Source organism: Micromesistius poutassou, assembly GCF_964030765.1.
Source record: "Micromesistius poutassou genome assembly, chromosome: 16".
Classification (NCBI taxonomy): Eukaryota; Metazoa; Chordata; class Actinopteri; order Gadiformes; family Gadidae; genus Micromesistius; species Micromesistius poutassou.
The window spans coordinates 436,577-452,310 of record NC_140286.1 but is presented as its reverse complement, the minus strand read 5'-3'; positions in this window follow the sequence as shown (position 1 = coordinate 452,310).

Below are 15,734 nucleotides of genomic sequence, written 5' to 3'. Positions count from 1 at the left end.
CTTGTGTCTTCCTCCTATCCTGTCACACTGACTAAAGTACCACCTTTTGTGGAAGAAGAACCACATATGCAGCAACCTGTAATTGTCGAGTTTTCAGTTTTTACAATTAGAGCAGAAATATGAAGACTGTTGAGACTTGCAAACAATTCCTACACAACCTTCCTTTCATCCACTGTTTTTCACATTGTATGAAGAAAAATGAAGGACAATTAAATAAATAATAATAATAATAATTTTTAAGAAAAATAAATCCAAACTAAATGGATGTGAACCGTGGTCATTGCACTTTATTTCCACATGCTCGCGTCCCCTTAGTCCTTGTGTTTCTTACCAATTCTTTGCTTGCCAATTTAGGCAAAAGCACGGAAGTTCAATTTCAGTTCAATGTAACGACAAAGTAATGGACCTTGTGGAGCGAAGAGAGCCGCACTCGTCTGCATGCTTAACTGGTGCAGAGGACCAGAGGGCCATCTCACTCATTCTGCAAGTCATTTGAAAGAGACCTTCATCCAAAGATGGATAATTGTAATGGGAGGAACTGCAATGATCATTGGAGGTCACTCCAATCACCCGGTCAAAAGGTTCAAAAGGTTCAGAATCCCTTTATAGCTATTCATTATGAGCCTTAATAGCTTTTTCATGCAGTCACTTAAAACACACAGATGGCCAGGATCAGGTGACTTACATTGCTTATTAATTTTTTGTCACCTACCTACAATGTCAACTGTTTATTGCTAGAGATAATACCCACACACACACACACACACACACACACACACACACACACACACACACACATACACAACAATGTGTGCACATTATTATGCAAGAGCTTAATGGGAAGATAACAGGGACTGTGAATCGCCCTAATGTGACATTATAAAAACAGGCTGATAAGAATAGCCAGCATACTTAGAACGCCACCTTGAATTAACCAGGCTAACTCCGTTCCGAAACGGGGAAACGCTCTGGCCAGCACACACAGAGGTAACCAGATTATCCTGCCCCCCCCCCCCCCCCAGGTTGCACTTGTTTAATTTGTTTTCCAGGCTGCTACATCAGGCTCTTCCTCACCCCTCTCCTAATCACGTTAGGACGCCGGCGCTCTTCTCGCTAACAGCGCTCCAAGGTTACCACGGTGTCAGCGAAGGACGACAGCTTCGCTGTGTCCCCCCCTGCCCCCCCCCTCCTCCCACCCACCCACCCCATCCACCATCACACACACAAACACAGCCGTCACCTCCACCGTTACACACAAACAACCCACGACCCCAACCACTCACCGACTCACTGTCACACACACACACACACACACACACACACACACACACACCACTCCACCACCTTCACACACAACGACCCCCCACCACTAACGACACCACCAACGTCCTGAGCCATTTCTTCAAGCGGACGCAGCATCACACAGACAGCAGACAGACAGACAGACAGAGGACACACAGACAGCAGACAGACAGACAGACAGAGGACACACAGACAGGGGACAGACAGCAGACAGACAGCGGACAGACAGAGTACAGATAAACAGAGGACAGACAGACAGGGGACAGACAGAGGACAGACAGACAAAAGACAGACAGCGGACAGACAGGGGACACACAGCAGACAGACAGGGGACAGACAGACAAAAGACAGACAGCGGACAGACAGGGGACAGACAGCAGACAGACAGAGGACAGACAGGGGACAGACAGAGGACAGACAGCAGACAGACGGGACAGACAGGGGACAGACAGCAGACAGACAGCGGACACACAGCAGACAGACAGGGACACACAGGGGACAGACAGCATCACAGACAGCGGACAGACAGAGGAAAGACAGGGGACAGACAGACAGGGGACACACAGCAGACAGACAGGGGACACACAGCAGACAGACAGCATCACAGACAGCGGACAGACAGAGGAAAGACAGGGGACAGACAGACAGGGGACACACAGCAGACAGACAGGGGACACACAGCAGACAGACAGCATCACAGACAGCGGAGAGACAGCCAGGCGTCTCTGGCGTGTAGCGGCTAACAGAGTGATCACGGTGGATGGATATCATCACAAAACCCCCCGGGGGGGGGGGGGAGGGGGGGGGGGGGGGGTAAATGGAGCTGTAAAGTTTGACAGAGCGGAAATCTCATTAAGGAGTCGTACAGGGGGAACACACTCCTCACCCCGGCCCCCAGCGTCACCACACCGTGACCTCAGAGGGCTCCCAGAGGTCTCCAGGATAGGGCGTCCATACACCCCCCCCCCCCCCCCCCCCACACACACACCCATCCATCCGGTTGTCGGCCCTTTACGGCCGGGTTGACACGTTAATGAGGTCACTGTTGCACTAATGTCACAGCCGATAATGGTTTATTCTACATGTGGCACTTGCCCCCCGTTGCCCCGGGGGCACTCTGTCACCGCTCAGGTCCCGGGACCGCGTCCTTCACTCAAACCGAGCGGCGGCAGCGGTGAGTGATCATGAGCCATCCAGGGTCTGCCTCCTCAAACACTGGGAGGGGAAAACAAAGGCGCTCTGTGTGGGAAAACGTGTGAGAGTTTAGACGTTTTGTCATATAAGACGATCCCGTCTGGTGATCGTGATTGGAATGGCGTCCCGCCCGCTCTGCTGCATTGTAATTTGAGGAAAAAACGGGAGACGTCACAAATACCGGTTTTTGCGGAGGGTTCTTGTGAACAAGCCACAGCACTCCCTCTCCTTCCACTGCAGAGGCCCTGTGCTATTAAGGCATGCCACAACAGTTTGGAGACACGTGAATACTGACAAAACATTTGCATGAAACCAAAGCCAGGGGACATTTTGTGTGACAACGGGAGACACACTCACTTCTACTCCCTCTCACTTTCAAGCAAACAGAGAAGATGCCATCGGTTGGGAACTTGTGTGTTTTGGCGCTTTTGGTGTCTTTTGCATTCGTTACAGCTGAACAAAACCAAACCTCTGTGCCATGGCATGCGATGGATCTTCAGCGAGACTGGTTGGCAAACACAACGGTGAGATATCTTCTATGTTTAGTTTTTTTTTATGTCTACACTGTGAAAACGACTCTTTACCTCTTTTACGTCTTGTACTACCGTTATTAATTCTATGCAACAATACGGTCGGTGACACACAAAAACACAGACAGACAAGACAACCAGAGTGACCTGCGCGCACGCACACACACACACACACACACACACACACACACACACACACACACACACAGAAAACATAAACTACCAACTGCTCCCCTTGGCTATTTGCATTTGTAGCCTGTGACTCATGTGTTGGCTAATGTAACTATAGCCGTGGTTCATCTCAAGTCCTTGCACAATAAGTGCAATGAGATACGGAACTACGAGTTATTTATTACTAGTAATTATTTTTCCTTTAGCGGATACAACTTTCCTCTTGGGAAACTGCTAAACATCATCCATTGAATTGTTTTCCATTAACTGCTTGTTGTAGCCCTGGGTTTTGCGCCTCTCTTATTCTCAGAAGAGATACACATTCATATTCATGCAATAGCTGCAGCAATAAGGAATCATATTGGCCGGAATGATTCATAACTGTACTTTCTGCCCTTGAGGGACTAATAAAAGTTCATAAAAAAAATACGATAATAAACCAGTTTTAAGCAAGTGCCAGCTCTAAAAGCTTTACATATATTAACATAAATTGTTTTTTGCTTAAATGTTTTGCCTCTGCATCCTTTCCCACAGGCATCTCCAGCCAGACCCACCCTGCTCAGGCTTATTCATCAGTCCTTAAGCCATCCACACAAACCTAAGGAACATAAGGGAGATGACTCAAAAGGCGGGGGGGAGGATAAGAAGAAGGAACCGGAGGACAAGAAGAAGGAACTGGAGGACATGAAGGGGGAACCAGAGGATAAGAAGAAGGATCCGGAGGACAATATAGACCCAGCACTCAGAACCCGCAAGGAAGGCTGCAAGACCTTCTTCTGGAAGTCCTGGACGGCCTGCTGACCCTCTCTAGAGCTCCCTAGAAGACAACGTATACTAACACCTTGAGTGTAATTATAATTTAGGTTCTGGAGCACACCCAGAACTACGTCCAAGTACTGTCAAGTGTTTGGAATAAAACCTGACCAATACCATCAACTGTCTGGATCTTAAAGTCCTCATCTTCTGAAGGTTACCGTCTTGGCAGTACAGGATATGTGTTCAGGATTCAGGGCACTTCAAGACAAAGCCCTTCATGCTACTGCCTTTGGGCGACTTTGATCTGGTTCAGATTCAAGCGTAGCTATTGCCTTGTGGCTTTGCTTCCTATACAAAGTCCTTCTCTTAGTCTCTTTGGCGCATGAGAGCAGAGTAACGCTAAGCATTAGACTCTTCTGCCCCAGCTTACTGCTATTCTATTTCTCATAGTATGAAAACAAGCTGTTGTTTTATCAAGTTTGGGCCTGTCATCCTAAAACATGAAGTTGTATGACACTAAATAAAAAAAACATATATATATATATATATGTCGTATATATCGTGGTTTGGGTCGGTTCTGTCACTCCCTCTGTCTTTTCCCCCGCTAGACGTCGGACCAGCAGAGGAGGCTCTGTTGGATCCACGGAGCCTCGTTCCCCGTGTGATAAATGTCTGCAGTGCATGTGATGTTTCTCAATGATCTGCTCAATAGACTACAAGGCAATAAAGGCGCGTCGGTGCGTACATTCATCTCACACACTTTAATCTACTTCACGCGAGGCGTGGTGTCCAGTGAAGGCTTTATAGTTGTATTAAGAATGCGTGTTAGATTGTGTGTGTGTGTGTGTGTGTGCGTGCGTGCGTGCGTGCGTGCGTGCGTGCGTGCGTGCGTGCGTGCGTGCGTGCGTGCGTGCGTGCGTGCGTGTGTGTGTGTGTGGGTGGGTGTATGCATTTGTGTCTTGTTATTGTATCAGTAATTCATATCAGAGTGTCACTTTAGAAAGATTGAATAGAAAGTGTTCCTCTAACTACTGTAATGGGTACTATCAGTAAGTTCAGATTCATTCAGGCAAAGTCTGTAGTTCTGTGAAATGATCACTGAATAGCAGCCATTTATTAAATAACTTTTGGGTGGAACCTTTAAAAGTATATTGATTTTTTCAATTGAAACAAAACACATTTTATTTGAGCTAGTTCGAGATAGAGTTATCCTAGCAGCCTTTCAGTTAAACAGTAGCAGACATCTGGAAAACGGGATGTTAATGCAAGGATACGGTTTACTAAGAAGAAGCAGTTCAGAAACCCTTGAGTTCGGAGCAGTGGAAAAACATTTGACTAAAATGGCAAGCAGAGTTTTTACATCTGCCAAATTTATTATTTATCCTCTCTATCTTGATATATTCGGTCATTCTTGACTTGGAGAAATGGACACTATGAGAAATCTTACACTGTAGTCCAAGTGGAGCACATGAAGTAGGCCTAGGCCTACTGGAACATATCCTACGATATCCGTATTCCACCAATACAATCAGGTTTCAAACCTAATTCCTGTTGCCATACGTCTTTGTTTTGTAAAGTGAATGACAATTAACCCATTTCATCACTGAGAGAGTGGAGTTTTTGGTAGAGCGAGAATAATGATTTCCGAGCCCAAATGTGACCTGGCCAGCATGGACTCAGCAGACTCTTACTCGCTGCGGGCCGCTCTCCAAGCCCAGGGTAAGAGAACGCACGTATCAGCAACGTATCTATGTCCGTCAGAAATTGAGAGAGATGACGGAAAGACAGGAGACAATCACGGCTCCCTGCAGCGGACAGGTTACCCGGTCGATCAGTTTCAGAAGTTGCAACGTCAGTTCCTACTGCGTCGTCCCCACCGGCCCCTGTCCTGTCTGTCTCCACACCTCTCCAGGCCGCTATACGGTTTTTAGGGAATTCCGGTGACAGTCGAGCATTCCTGACCCTGTGTGGACCGCGCTTTGAGCTCCAGGCAGCTTTCTACTCGACGGACCGAACTAAGGTGCCGTACCATCATCTCGCATCTCTCCGGGCGGAGCGGGAGGCCTGGGCCGCGGCAGAGTGGAACAGAGGGTCCCCCCATCCTTTGGCTCCTTGGAGCTCTCGTCAGCGCCAACATCGTGTGCGATGTGTGCGCGACGTGTGCCGGCCCCAGCATTAACGGGTCTGCGCCAGGGCAGAAGACGAGTGTCAGCAGTGGTGTAGTCTACGTGATACGATAGGTATACGCCGTATGCCCATTAAGAAAGCTCCAGCATTTCCGTATGCCCACTTAGAAATGCGCAATGACACGTATCAATTTCGATAGTGGCGGAAATTCTGTTAATTTTATGAATGAAAGTATGACAGTTCTGTCACAGAAGAACGTACATACTTTCATTCATAAATTCAACCTGTGTGCTGTCAACCTCAGCTCGATTAATATATCATGAATCAACTCGCCTTACTACTGGCGTGCAGGTTTGAGTGACAAGTCTGATGGCCCTCCCTCGCCCCTAATTACTATTGGCCAGGCTATTGTTTTTACTATATACTATTGTTTTTAGCATATGTAGCATTAGCAAGCACCTAGCTTCTAGGCATATAAACGGTGGTCCCCACAGACAAACGCCCAATATATAGAACAATCATATTTCCAATCAATCATTTTAGCGCACGTGGAACAAGAAATAAACGTTTAAGCTTGACATTGTGTTTCTAGACGTTGTGCGCTGCGACGTGCGCAATGGTTAGCTTTGTGATAGCCACGCTTGTGGCGGATTCCAAGTGTCATAGAGTGTCATTGGTAATAACAATAACAATAATACGTCTTAGAACAGTTGCTGATATGTTTTATTTATTTTAATTTATTATTTAAGTATTTTTTTGTATGGGAAACATAGCCTACATGTTTTTATTTAGTATTTTCGCATTTATTGTTTCATATATAGGCTATTTTATTTTATTGAGTTGTAATTGTTTGGCAAATTACCAACTCTTTTTCTTGTCTCTAAAACTAAAACTTTATTGCACAGGACAGACTCAAGTATCCCATCGTCGTCTCCTTCGCACATTAGTATCGCACCAGGCTGGTGACATATACAGTAATACAGTGTTTATATAGCCAACAAGTATTTATTTATTGATTCTTTATAGTTTATTTGATGCTAGTGCCTAATGGTGATTTTAATTTGACTGTTTGATGTCCTAGAAACTGATGACAATATCAAGTGTTGAATAATCTCAATGACTTATTGTGGTTGTAGGCTACGGTATGCGACAGTGAGTGTGGTGGTGGTAGGACGGGTGTGTGGAAGAGGCTAGGAGGGAATCACAGTATACCCACTACAACTAAAACTAGACTACACCACTGAGTGTCAGACTGCACTATTGAGTTCCGAACTTCATCATATATACCGAGCTGGCCAGAAAGTGTATAGTTATCCAACACAAAGACAGTAGACATTTTCCTATCCCTTTACACTACACAGCACTCCTGCGCTTGGTTCCCAGGGTTGTGAAGGTTCACCCAACATTCCACCTTACACATGTTAAGCCGGCTCTTCCGGGCCCCAGAGCTCCCGAGGGCTCCGCAGGGCCGTGAAGGTTCATCCGACATTCCATGTTGGGTGAGCGAGAGAGCATTGCTTGCTTTTTTCCCACAGTTCGTTGAATATTTTAACCCTGTCCCTCGTTCCCTTTTCCCTACCTGCTGTATTTAGTCTGTGTGTTTCCCCTCCTTCTGTGACGGTTTGTCTTAGTACCTTTATGTCTATAGCGTCATTATCTTTCTTATGAACTACTGGATATCCTCTCGATTGCATCTCTCTCTACCCCCTGACTCTTCTTTTGTGTCCCGTACTTGTGCGTTTGCCCTGGTTACTATACTGCCTACCCGTGTACTACCGAACCATTGCCTCCAGTCAAAACGACTCTTTTCTGTTTCAACCTGCCTGTTGTCACAAGTCGTGCCAACACCTGTTTACGCCAGCATTACACAACTCTCCCTTCAGGCATTCCTCCAAAGCCACGCCCCCAAAACACATGACTAGCTCGCTATAGCTTTAGCTGTAGGTCTGTCTAGACTAGTGTAAGACTCTGGTCATGCACAATAACTGCATGGGCATGAGTAGCATGGTAGGTAGGTAGACAGACAGGTAAGCCATCCTATCATTTAATCTGGGTGAATGAAATAATTGGACAGGCTTATTACAGGCCTGCAATAGTCACAGATGCTTATTTTCTTCTCTTTTTTTTGTCAGAGCATTCATTTTATTGATTGCCGTTGGGATAATTCAACAATTATGACCAAAGAAATCTAATATTTATTGCTTACCCTAGCTTCATACCTAGATATTTTAAACTATCCCTAATAAAAGTCTGATTTCTGAAGTTGTAGGGCCAGCTGGTATTAACTGGTTGGCATTCCCTCTTTTGAAGGATTCAATTAGGCCTACACCCAGAGAAGAAGCAAAAATGCTCCACTTGAGGGTATATGTAGAGAAGTCCAATCCAAGAAATCACTTTATCCCCAAAATGTAACTATCCAATGGTTTTTCAGCATCCAGGGAAATTACAAGCTCTTGGAATTTCATACATTTTTATTCAATTATTATTAATTATATTGTGGTGGTTAACATAATTCACCCACGGATCAATGGGGGGGGGGGGGCGTGTTTAGCACGGACACTTTTAGGCAGACGGAACGACCGTCTCAGTGCAGTCTTGCTTGGCTTTTGGAATGTATGGGTTTTGAGTTGAGTTAAATAAAAACTCCATACTGGATACTCCGCCTCCGACTCCCGTCTCTCGGCACTACAATATATTATTAAGTAGCCTATTATTATTGAAAAGTCGACTGTCTGAAGATAACTGGCATGCTTTAATGAACCCATTTTGTTCGTCAGATTTATGGAGAGTCAGCACAAGTTCTAAATGGGACGATTTTTGGCAACACTTTCACGTCAGCATTAAGATAATGGTTGATATGAACCGCAGTTAGGTGGCATCTCACTCCTTTTTCACATGAAGTGAAACCGACTGTTACGGATCTAGTGTGTTGTGTTTGTGTTGTGTTTGTGTTTTATTGTGTTCTCTCCCCAGATGACCTTTCCCCCCCCCTTTCTGATTGCAACCCTGGCAATCAGGAAATGTAGTGCACCTGTGCTCACCTGAGGGCTATATAAGCTGGGAGCAGACAGCTGCACAGAGCCTTTTTGTGCCATCAAGCAGTTGACAATTGTTTGTGTGTGGGAGCTAGTGACGGAGTGCCGTTGTTGTAGTAGTTCTGAGTAGTGGAGTATTTGGTTGGTTTGGACTTAGTTCTTTTGATTTGTGCTTTCCTCTTTTGGGAAAGTGGTTCTTAGTTCTTTGGCCTCTGTCTGTGTCTCCTCCTTGTCCCCCAGAATCTAAAAATATTCTTTGTTACTCCCCAGATCCCCCTGGATACTATTTGGGGTCGTAACACCGACGCTTATGTTGGAGTGATTGGTGATGAACCAAGTTTCAAAGATTAATTGAATATAGTTTTAACTAATGTTGCCAGTTTGTCATGAAACTTAAAATAAATGAAATTTGAAAGCAATCTGCACCCGGAGCATTACTGGATTGTACAGCCTCAACTGAAAGGCTTACTTCCTGTAGAGATAGCGGACTGTCCAATTATTTTTCAGAATTAGGATCAATGGAAGGAACTTGTCTGTAGGTCATTCAGAGGTAAAAAGGGAAGAGTAAAATGATGCAATCTTTCATTTTAATGGGATCTGTAGTGTTTGAAGTGTTTTTCATGTGGGTTATAATGAGTGCAACAGTCTGGTGTTTCAATTGATACAGAATTAAATTACTCTGCTTTATCGCAATGTTCATATATTAAGAACGAGAATATAGTAGGTGTTCTGCATCTTTGTTTTAAATTTGAACAAAGTATGCTTGCAAAGGCGTTGCCTAATAGAGAAGGAGAGGGGATAATTCAGTATTGTTGGTGTAAATCGCAGCTAGCAGATGCAAGTTCCTTAAGACTTCCTTAAGACGGCATTAAAAATTGAAGATATAACCCAAAAAGTTATAGAATCACTTGTAATTGACCGATAATGTAATATGTATTTTAGAAAGTTCAGCAGTATCGAAGTTACCAAATATTAATGAACAACACCTGAGTTTGCAAGAATGTGCCTGCAACAATAAGATATCCACAATTTATGCCAGCAATAACTTTAAATAAAAAACACAACCCCTCTGGCTTTTGAATTAAAGTTTGAATGAAAAATGTGGTTTAGCCAAGAGCATTTAAATCTATGCTTGTCTTTGATCTGGATGTTTTTCTACTGAAGACTTTTCAATAAGTAAAAATGTTGGTTATCTACATTTTGATAACCTATACCTATAATATTCCAGCTACGAAGTCAAATCCTGTCCCAACAGGATTTATGTTAGGCACAAAGAAAATGAGCCAAAACATGATCTGTGCCCTAGCAACACACACAAACAGATCTTATAAAGAGAAAAAGGAGATTGAAAATAAACCATGACCTTGTACAGAATATTCCCTTATGTACCTTTTGATTTAAACTGTTATATAACTTATAATTATGAGGGAGTATGTGAAAAAAAGGTTGCTAAAGTAGAAAAAGGCATGTAAATGGTCTCAAAAATATAGTAAACAAATGGAAAAGTACTTTCTTTAACACACTACTGTATGCCTGTGCATGCACTACGATTCTAGTAGTGCTACTACGATTCTAGTAGTGCTACTTATGGCATTTAAATACATTCTCATCCGAAATGATCCTATCACTGTACCTCAAAAGGGCCAATGTGAATCCGGAGGACAAGCATGAATACATATCATTCATACTTGGATGTGTGAGAGAAGGACAAAAGATAAGAATGAGGAGAGAAGAGTGAAAGGGAAGGACAGAAAAGAGGAGTGGAGGATAGAGACGAGAATAGGGGAGAAGAGCAGAGATGAGATAAGGAGAGAGAGGAGACAAGAGGAGAGGTGACTTAGAAGATTAGCTGAGAGTAGGAGTTCAGAGGAGAAAGCAGAGAGGAAATATGAGGAGTACAGAAGAGAAGAGAGGAGAGGAGAGGAAAGAGGAAAGAGAGGAAAGACAAGGAGTACAGAGAGGAAAGAGGAAAGACAAGGAGTACAGAAAAGAAGAGAGGAGAGGAGAGGAAAGACAAGGAGTACAGAAGAGAAGAGAAGAGAGGAGAGGAGAGGGAAGAGAGGAAAGACGAGGAGTACAGAAGAGAAGAGAGAGGAGAGGGGTGCAGAGGAGAGTTATTTGCAGCAGGCTTCTACTGGTTCTAAAACTCCTCCTTGCTTGCCTAAACAGATGAACCTGAACCCGTGTTGTCTACGAGCTGTCTGGCAAGCCAAGCTGCTATGTCGATCACACAGAGCTGTTTCCTTGGGGCTACTTTCCCTGCCCTCTAAAAAGCATGTGAGTTTAGAGAGAGCAGGGTAGGGATTTTCAACGTAACTTAATCTTGATTATATTTATATGTGTTCTCTCTATGTCCTGTCACCTATTCTATACTGTAATAAATGAACAACAGAAGAGAACACATTTTGGATCTTATCCTAATTCTACTGGGAAGAGAGTAAGCTATAAAATCTCTCGCCGTCTGTTAATGGCTGACAGGTTTAAGCAAAGCAACCTCAGACAGGTGATTGTGTGTAACAACAACACGTGTGTGTCCGTGTTCATCCAAAAGTATGCCTAGAAGAGCGTCAGGAGGCAGGAGACGGATGAGACTTGTCTTCTGTCTTCGACCGATGGGTTCGAGAAGGGGAAAGGAGCGGTGTGAGATTGGTGATGACAGCGGTCATTTGTTTTGCCCGTTTCATTTGACCTTTATCACAATCGACTCGATCTATCTTCCCCACCAAGGACCCCTGCCCTCCATCTCCCCCACCCGTCCCCCGTCCCCCCCCCCCCCCCGCTCTCTCTCTACTTCCCAGCGGGAAGGGGGGCCGCCGTTTTCCCCCCTGGCTGCAGCAAAGCCGTCCTCTGGAGCTGCAAGACGGACCTTCGGGAAGCACAGAGAGGGAGAGAGAGAGAGAGAGAGAAGGAGCCGGAAGAAGGGAAATGAAGAACTGCCTCGGCTCCGGATCCTTCCGCTTGTGCCTCCGCACCGTCCTGAAAGTCAGCGGGGCCTTCGTCCTCCGCCCCGCTCCTCCTCTTCCTCCTCCTCCCCCTCCTCCCCCTCCCCCCCTGCCCGAACCTTCTCCTTGCAGGCGGCAAGGCAGATCTGTTTCCATGACAACGGCTGAATTAAGAGCGAAAAGGAGCGGCCGTCCCTAAACCGACGCCCCGGGGGGGTTTAGCGGGGCTCTGAGTGAAATGATAAATCAGCCCGTCTGAATTGATAGCGGTGGCAGATTGGATTTCCCAAATTCCTGAGGCCCGTATAAAGCAGCCAGAGTCACGGTGATGGATTCTGGTCTGTGTGTTGACTCGGACCCCCCCCCTGGTTCCCCTTGTTGTGGCTTATTGAACATTTCGGTCAACATTCCGAATGTGGGAGCATGCAGAGAACTGGGAGACAACGGGAGAAAAATGGATTTACTCCCGTCTCTCGTTTCCTTGTCATTCGTCTCTTTGACAAAGTCGAGCAAGTGTATTCATTTTGTTTATTTGCACCCAGATTGAATCATCACTTTCCTGCCTCTCGTGTTTACATGAAGCTTTCTACACACAGCTATGTGTGGTGCAGCTTTACACAAACAAATGAATGTGTGACATTTTTTCCCCACACTAATATCGGCTGATGCGCTGAATGCTGTTTCATGTTGTCTCGCTGGTGTCGTCTCATCTCTGAGCCTCTGTGAGCCTCCAGCTAGGCCTGCCCGTGCTGTCGAGACGTCTCTCATACTTACTGCCGGCACACAAAGAGCAGGAGAACAGTTTTGATAACATAACGTCTTTATTCTTAAACAATCACTAACGTCATTCCAATTTTTTTTTTTTTGTATTATCAATGCATATTTTTTTTTTATTTAGTCTCACAATTCATAATGCATATATGAGTGAGTTCCAATGTGGTGAAATAATCGGCAAACAAAAAGAAATAAAATACATAAATCTTTTTTTTTCTTTACATATTCGCACGTAACCCCCGACAGTTCCCTATGCTTTTATAAATCCCATATTCACAGAAAGTGCTCTCCTTAGATCCTCGTCTCCATCTTCTGGATATATCTTACGCTCATTCCTCCCATCCCATGCCTCTCCACCTTCCACAGCGCCATTCGTCGACGTGTATCCACATCACCTCGCTGCTTAATGCTGGTATAAGCTTTATGCCTTTATTAGCATCTCGTCTTATATACATATTCAATATGTGTAGTTGGGAGCTTATGGAAAGTTAACTAATCTACCGTTAGCTCTCGCAAAGCAGCCTGCGCCAGCCACGCTATGCTAGCTGGGAGCCAGGTGGAAGACTTGTTAAAATGGAAAATAAAATAAACACATAGACAGGTCCATGACTGGGACCCGTGGGTATCGGCTCTGTACCGCAGACCGTGTGCTGTTCATCTACCACAGATAAAGAGTGTTCAACCACGACTAGTAGAGATGCATAAGCTGGTGGATGCTACCATCACGATCCTCACAACTGCATACAAAATTGTGTTTCCCGGTCAAAATACACAACAGAGGCCATCGGTGTGTGTGTATGTGTGTGTGTGTGTGTGTGTGTATATGTGTGTGGGGGATGAAATAAATGGTGTTAGTCTCCACTGTAGATCGCCTGTGTGTATCTGTTGCCTGTGAATCCCTTTTCCTCGACCTTCCCCCCCCCCCCCCCTGTGCGTGTGCAGACCGCCCGCTCATCACCGGTAACAAAACGGTCGGTTTCGCCACGCATCGGAGCTTGCTCAAAGAGAAGCACAAAAAAAAAAAAAAGCCTGGCTTTTTTTTTTTTTCTTTTTTTTTGTTACAGTGTGCCAAACAACGAGAGGACAGGCGTTCATTGGATAATTGTAAGACTTCCTGAGTTAGATGATCCAATATCAGTGAAGGATGGGGGGGGGGGGGGGGGGGGCTGGAGCAGGAGGAAGGAGGTGCACCGAGCACTTATGAAAATAGAGGAAGCCCGCTCTCCTGACGCAATGCTGCAACACATGACTCATTTCCTAGGGTCACCAAGACGATAAAAAGAACGGCGGATGGAGACTATGTCGACGTCTATGGTTTACCGACTAATAGAATACAATTACTCTTTACGTTTACGTCAATGATTTTTCCCGAAGGAAAAAAAAAAAACGAAGAAAAACACAACGAATCGCTCGATCTCCGGAGACTTGGCCGACCCCCGTCGCGCCTCAGCCGTGGTAGTGGGGTAGCCATTCGCCGTTACCCCCCCCCCACTCTGAAGAATTAAAGGAGGAAACTTAATTAGCTAGTTTCTAAACAATGCTGCACCCTGTCCACCCATCTATTTAATAGCTTATTGTTTACCATTTACGGCGAGGAAAGAGAGGAGACTGCAGCAAAATAACTCTTTAGAACAAACAAGCCCCATCTCCGGTCAGAACCTTCCAGAACAGTCCAGACTTTTTTTTTTATTTATCAAAGATGACATCATGTTTTGTTCATATATATTGAAAGCACAAATGCTATATATGTATTATTTTTTTTTTGTTGTGATTTGTTTTTTTTAATTTTTTAATTTTTTTTGTATGATTTTTGCGGTCAAGACCCCAGTCATACAAATTGCAGAGCAGAGAGAGCTGTGATTCTCGAGGTGCAAATGATGAGGATAACCCTCCGTGGCTATCACAGTGGTCGTGATCATCATCACCACCATTACCTCGCCCCTCGGAACTCTGGGAGAGAGAGAGAGAGAGAGAGAGAGAGAGCAACGCGCCGTTTAACGCCATTTAAAAAGAAGATCTCTTTTCCTCCCGTGTTACTGAAGGAACTGCTGGGAGGATTACCGTTGACCTTGAGCAAACCGCTGTCTCTCTGGACAATTTGAAAAACCCTGCTTTTTAACGTGCATCAATCTTTCACAAGCCAATGACGTTCGAACGCACACTCATTGCTATTAGTGCCGCTTGGAGATTCGTTTGAGACATCTCTTGACTGAGTTGTATTGCTTATAACAGTCCCACTGCCTGGCCAGGGAGGGGGAGGGGATTCTCCCAAGAATCTTTTTGGAACAAACCCGATTTTTGTCCTGTGGATAAACAACCAATCACTCGCACTTACAGTACAGCACCCTGAGCAAATCAGATCGCACGCCCCCAACCCCCACACCCATATCTCCATCAACCCAATCAGATTCTGACATTACAGTACATTCAGTCCGACCTCCCGACACTCTGACTAGTTGCGTGAGAGCACATTCACTGTCAAGCAGTGGAAACGACTTTCTCTTTAGTGATAAGTCTCTAGAAAAAACAAGAGGCGGAGTCGACGTGGTCGCTAACCGAGCTGGTGAGGTAACAACAGAGTAGTACTGATCGTTATTAATTAATACATAATTAATAACTGTTATTATTGACAACAATAACACCATTAAGCGTGTGGAAGTGTCACGGCAATCCAAAAAAAATATATATAACCAATGCATGACATTTGTAACATGTCTTTAAAGCTAATTTTTCACAGCATAAATTGGAAACTATAGATATTTGTATTTATATGACGAGAGACCACCATTCTTATGTTTGTCACAGCTTTTTCTCTTTTTGCATAAAATGTAAGGTCAAATCCTGATTGAAAATGTTTCTTTCATATCGTCTGGATTGATAATAATTCATCTAAAAGAATTTCA